Here is a 6,845-nt window from a genome sequence, read left to right as displayed (position 1 = left end):
TTTTTAAACGGTTTATTGAAAGAGGAGATTTACATTCGTGTGCCGGATGGGATTTCAGCGCCTGAAGGACATGTATGTAAATTAAATAAAGCATTATACGGTCTGAAACAGTCTGCAAGATGCTGGTTTGAACTTTTCGAAGTTACACTGAAAAAGCATGGTTTCCAAAACTCCTTATCAGATCGCTGTCCATATTTTTTAAATAACAATCATATTTATAAGAATATCTATGTACTCTTGTATGTAGATGATGTTCTGATAGTAACGTATGATAGAAATACGATGCAAAATTTCAAAGAATACTTAAAGAAACAATTTTCTATGACAGATATGAACGAAATAAAGTTATTCTTGGGAATAAACGTCATACGAAAAGAAAATACAATCTCATTAGATCAAAATGTCTATTTAGAAAATATTTTGCGTAAATACAATATGATTGATTGTAAAAGTTTAGATACTCCTTTGCCTCCGAAAGTAGATTTAAATGCTCTGAATGCTGACGAGTATTACGATGCACCATGCAGAAATGTTATAGGCTGTTTAATGTATGCTATGCTATGCACACGGCCTGATTTATGCTTTGCAGTAAATCTGCTCAGCAGATATCAAAATAAAAATAACAGAGAGCTATGGTAAAACTTAAAGAAAATTTTAAAATATATAAAAGGATCGTTAAAACTTCGTTTAGTTTACAAACAAAATGATAATTATGAAAGTTTATTAAATGGTTATGTAGATTCTGATTGGGCAGGTAACGAAATAGACCGGAAAAGTACAACTGGCTATATCTTTAAAATGTTTGACTGTAATACAATCTGTTGGAATACGAAAAGGCAAAATTCAGTTGCAACTTCCTCGACAGAAGCCGAATACATGGCATTATATAAAGCAACTAAAGAAGCTTGTTGGCTTAGATCTCTTTTGAAGAGCATAGAGATAAATATTAAAGAGCCGATAATTATCTTCGAAGATAATAATGGTTGTATTGCTATCGCAAGTAATCCAACAGATCATAAACGAACAAAACATATAGATGTAAAATATCATTTTACACGTGAAAAAGTGGAACAAAAGGTAATAACACTTAAATATATTCCCACAGATAAACAGTTAGCTGACTCATTCACAAAACCATCACCGAAAGTTCGGTTTTTGTACATCCGCAAGCAGATGGAACTACTGGAACATGAATAAAAAAAGGGGGGAAACAAAACTATTAAAATTAAATTCATGTAAAACTACAATTTCCAAATATGTTTAAAATTTTTTTTAATTTTCATCTGTAATCGTCAGTATAGTGGTCTGATTGGGTTTTTCTGGGTTTTCCCCAATCCAGTGCAACAAATGCTGGACCATTTATGTATCACCCAATATTAAAGCAATATTAAATAAATGAAGTGTTCTCTCTTGCGCTAATTGTTAACGAATTAATTTTTGAGTGGGAGTATAGATATATAGATATACAGGGTGGCCCACATAACTCTGAACAGCTCAATATCTCAAAAACTATGCCATCGATTTTAAAGTTCTTAGTCTTAAATTGCATGGAACTGAAGGGCCTTTCTGACTACATAAACGTGAAGTGGCCTCCCTTCCCCTTTAACGGGGGAGGGGAGGTACCTTTGTAATTTTAAATGGAACCCCCTATAAAATGTTACATATTTAGATTTTACCGGAAAAAACAAGTCAATTTTGTCTGAAACATTTGTCACGTCCGGCTGTTCGCACGGTTCGCCGATAAACGCCTAAACAAGGACCAGTAGTACTATCACACGGGAAAATTAATAAGATCAAAATATACGTGACAACCCGACGCGGTTAGAGATACGCCGACTGATCTTCCTGCAAGACACGCAGATGAAGACCAGATTACAAATTAGACGCAAAAAAAAAGGAAGATATCAAATTACGCCGAACCATAAGAAAAGACGACGACTTCATCTTGGCAACACACAGCTGACGAAGCAAGAAACATCAAGAAGATCGGGAAGCAGAAACGCTAAATCAGCACTTCAAGAAAACAAAGGACCGCCCACATTGTAAAAAGGAAACCAGCTCTTCAATTAGGATTCACTCTGTTCAAAACCAGTGCTACTGTGCAGTTCCGTCGACAGGCCCTTATATCATACACGCGTCGCGCCGGCAGTAAAACAGTGTCACCGAAATTCGAAAACCCTTGCGTAAAGTGTCCGCGTGTGCACCAGCGTCCAGCGGCCACAATCAGCGAGCGCCCCTTCAACGCCCACAATCAGCGAGCGCCCCTTCAACGCCCACAACCAGCGAGCGCCCAAAAACCCCACAACCACGACCTGCGAGCGTCTACTAGCGACTCGGTAAATTAAACGTTTTATTAAGCGATTTGTTATAAGTGCTCTAGCGTATGTGCTATAAGGATTCACCCATGTATGAGCTGATTCAGAACTAGACTCTAAATAAACCGGACATTTCCCGTTTTTATATAAAAATTAAAGTACAATTTATTTAACCAGCCCTCAATCTCCCGAACCAAAGCCGGTGAACGCAGGTAGGTTCAAAACTGCGCCTTATCCCCGGAAAATTATAAACAGCCCCATCTGGGACGTAACAAATTTGGTGACAGCGGTGGGATAGAGCGCAGAATTGAGGATTGGAAAAATAGTTCTTCCCAATTGAATCAGAGTGGCAAGCCCGACTAATAGCGGAGCAGAAATTAAAGGTTCTGAATCAGAGCTATTAAAAATGGCCGTAGAACAGATCAAAAAATCCCAAGAGAGCAACGCCTTCATATCCGATCTCGGTACTAAATTCAGGGAACTGAACCAGCAAATAGCGCATATGCAGGACGCACTACATTCAATAATTAACCGACCGCAACCGATACTGACGAAACCCGAACAAACGACTCCCGGAAAACCGACGCACATCTCGACAGACCCACTAGAGAACCCCATCCAAATCAAAGACGCGTTAGAAACAGTACCCGTGTTCGATGGTTATAAACCTTCCTTATTTCAATTCCTAAAGGCCTGCGAGAGAGCCAAAGCCATGCTCCCGCCAAGTAAAGAACCATACTTGATTAAATTACTAACAAACAAACTCAGAGCACATGCATTTATAGCCATCGAAGACGCAAGCGTAGACACTATAGAAGAATTCGGCGCGAAACTAAAACTCATGTTCGGACCCCAAAAAACGGTCAACCAATATAAGGGCGAATTAAGGAACATATTCAAAAAACCCCACGAAAATATCTTGGACTACATAAGCCGCGTAAAGGATCTGCGACTCGCAATCATGGATGGACAACGAGACACGCACGGTGTACTCTCAGAAACGCTGCAACGCAGCATAGACTTCGACGTTACAGAGGCTTTCTTAAAAGGTCTACCATCAGAAGTCCATATAAGATTACAGTTGGAAGGCTTCACCAGCCTAGAAGAGGGATACGCCAACGCAATCAAAATCACGAAGCAAATTCAGCAGGAAGAAGAACGGGTCAGAACATTCCACAGAGGAGCGGCTCTGCCACAGCAGAGATATCAAATCTCCTCCAACAGATATCAAGGCTTTCGGAGACAAGACGACTACGCCGGAGCACGCTGGCGTTCCGATCCTTCGTCGTACCGTACCAATCCCCACGATAATGGCAATAAGGGAAACTTCAACAACAAACCCACAGGAACCGATAACCGAGCTAGGGGAGCCGATCCACCTGTCACCTGCAATTACTGCAAAAAGACGGGACACGCGATCAGAGATTGTTATAGATTCAAGGCAAAGGTGGAATCAGGTGAGATAGTACCTTATGCCCAACGGAAGTCGGGAAACGAGAGGTACTCCCCAGGGACAAGCGGCGCACCCAAGGGAGCCAACCTCACAGAGCGCCGAGCAATAAGGAAAATAAACTCTGCTCCACCCGCACCAACAGAAACGACATCGCTCAACCTACCTCAACCGGAAGAATCCCCGGAGACAGAGCACTACAGGGTAACAGGCAGCGAAGAATCAGAAACGAACCAGGAAGAAATCGACCTAGAAGGGCTATCACTGTTCGACTAGACTCTGCCAAATATACCCCAACGATAATGATCACTTCCCCAGACGTCCAAGGAATAATTTCACTTTTGATCGATTCAGGCTCAGAAATCAACCTTATCAAAGAATCAATGGTCCCAGTATCTACGAAAATCGACACAAGTAACGCGATTAATATTCGAGGAATCTCGGCTGAGGTCCTGGCCACCCTAGGGACGGCATCAATCAGGATAGCGGGCCATCGAGTAACATTCCATGTTGTTAGCAACCGAATATTGATAGACCAAAGCGGACTCCTAGGATCCGACTTTCTACAAAAGAATCAAGCAAACGTCGATTACTCTGCGCAACACATAAAATGGGGAACCACCTATATACCATTCTTTGAACCTCGACAGATAACAGTTCCTAAGAGAACGTCTATCCCCATTACGGTAAATATAATCAACCCAGAATTGCAACAGGGTTACATTCCCCGAATACCGGGGGAAAAGGGAATATTTCTTGGAGAAACCGTGGTCACTAATAATAAGGGACGAGCACACATACGCGTAACGAACGCCACGTTAAAAGACTACGTTCTAGACGTACCCATGGTAAAATTGGAACCATTCGAGGAGGTTACCAATCAACGTGCCAAATCCTGCCTTGTGGCAGCAATAAACAATCAAAATCGATCTAAAGATATACTGGAATTATTAAGACTAGACCACCTCAACAAAGAAGAGAGAGAAAATATTACGAGATTAATAAAAGAAAACCAAGACCGATTCCACATTCCGGGAGAAACCCTCGAAGGCACGGATGTGCTACGACACAAAATACACACCACCAACGACATTCCAATAAATACTAGGCAATACCGATTCCCCCCGATTCACAAAGAAGAAATTAACAGACAAGTACGAGAGTTACTAGAGACGGACGTGGTCGAAACGTCAACATTTCCCTACAATTCACCAGTATGTATCGTACCGAAAAAACCAGATTCTCAGGGAAACAAGCGATGGCGTCTTGTAATAGATTACCGAAATCTGAACGAAAAAACCGTGGGCGATGCATATCCCTTACCCAACATAACGGAAATTCTAGATCAACTTGGAAGCGCTAAATACTTTTCCACGTTCGATCTGGCCTCTGGATTCCACCAAATCAAAATGGCACCCGAGGACGCCCATAAAACGGCATTCTCAACCCCTTATGGACACTTCCAATTCAAAAGGATGCCTTTTGGCCTAAAGAACGCCCCAGCCACATTTCAGCGCTTGATGAACAGCGTACTGGCAGGACTGCAAGGATCAGAATTGTTTGTATATCTTGATGATATAGTGATATATTCAAGCTCCTTGCAAGAACACGAAATAAAATTCAACAAACTAATGGATCGATTACGTTCCGCAAAATTAAAACTACAGCCAGACAAATGCGAATTTTTGCGTCATGAGGTAACCTACTTAGGGCACATAATCAGCGAGGATGGGCTAAAACCAGACCCAAAGAAAATCGAAGCAGTAAAAAAATTTCCTAAGCCCAAAAATGCGAAACACACCAAACAATTCCTAGGATTGGCCGGATATTACCGAAAATTTATACCAAACTTCTCAGCAACCGCAAAACCCCTCACAGACTTATTAAAGAAGGATATCACCTTTAGATGGGAAGATACCCAGGAGAAATCATTTCAAATCCTAAGGGATGCACTTACGACCAAACCCATACTGCAATTTCCAGACTTCTCAAAAACATTCAACCTCACCACTGACGCGTCTGGATACGCTATCGGAGGAGTACTTAGTCAAGGCCCAATTGGAAAAGACCTCCCCGTGGCATACGCCTCTCGCCTGCTGAATGCAGCCGTGCAAAAGTACTCCACCATAGAAAAGGAATGCTTAGCAATTGTCTACTGCATATCCCACTTTCGGCCATACCTATACGGCCGTACCTTTAATATCGTTACAGACCATAAACCCCTAGTCTGGCTACATTCTATCAAGGATCCAACTTCCAGATTATGGAAATGGAAATTAAAATTGTCAGAATACGACTATAATATCCAATATAAGGAAGGTAGAGCTAACGCTAACGCAGACGCGCTATCCAGGAACCCCCCAGACACATGCCTACCCCTGCAGTCTTGGATCAAAAAACCAGTCAGAAGAAGAATTTTATCAACCTCATCAGAAGACTCATTAGAATCGGAACTGCACAGGATAAACAAACGAGTAAAACTAGACGAACCGGTACGCACCCAAAAAAGGAATCTCAACTACCACCTCGGAAGATTCACCCCTACCAGATATAACACGAAGGAAAAGGAAATGTGGACCGCAGGAACGAACAGAGATAGAACACCGTTCGTCAACTCCGCCTGATAACCAAGACACAGAACCAAGACCTAACCAAGGAACTAATTATTCGGCCGACAGCCCTGACTTAGTAGACATCCAAGTGGAACCGCCCAGCATAATACAACAACCACACAGAGCCTTGAGAATCAGAGAAACCCACGAACCACTATATATGGCCAAAACACACAGAATAATATTCATCGACATGAACGGTAACCCTATCGACAAAGGAGCGGAAGAATTAAAGGAAGCCAACCTCTTGAACACCTTCATTGATCTAACCTTCGAGCGAGCTAGACTACAACAATGGGACAGATTCTATACAATAGCCCTACCTGTCAAACAGAACAAACACAGCCGTATCGAACCCGAGAACATCGCCAACTGCATCGCCTCACTATTAGACGTAGTTGAAGGATTGAATTTAAATTCCTTCAGCATAAGAAGGACTAATAACATTGAAGACGTACCCTGGAAGTA

The sequence above is a fragment of the Halictus rubicundus genome, unplaced genomic scaffold (genome assembly GCF_050948215.1).
Source record: "Halictus rubicundus isolate RS-2024b unplaced genomic scaffold, iyHalRubi1_principal scaffold0059, whole genome shotgun sequence".
Taxonomy (NCBI): Eukaryota; Metazoa; Arthropoda; class Insecta; order Hymenoptera; family Halictidae; genus Halictus; species Halictus rubicundus.
Note: the sequence above shows the minus strand (reverse complement) of the source record.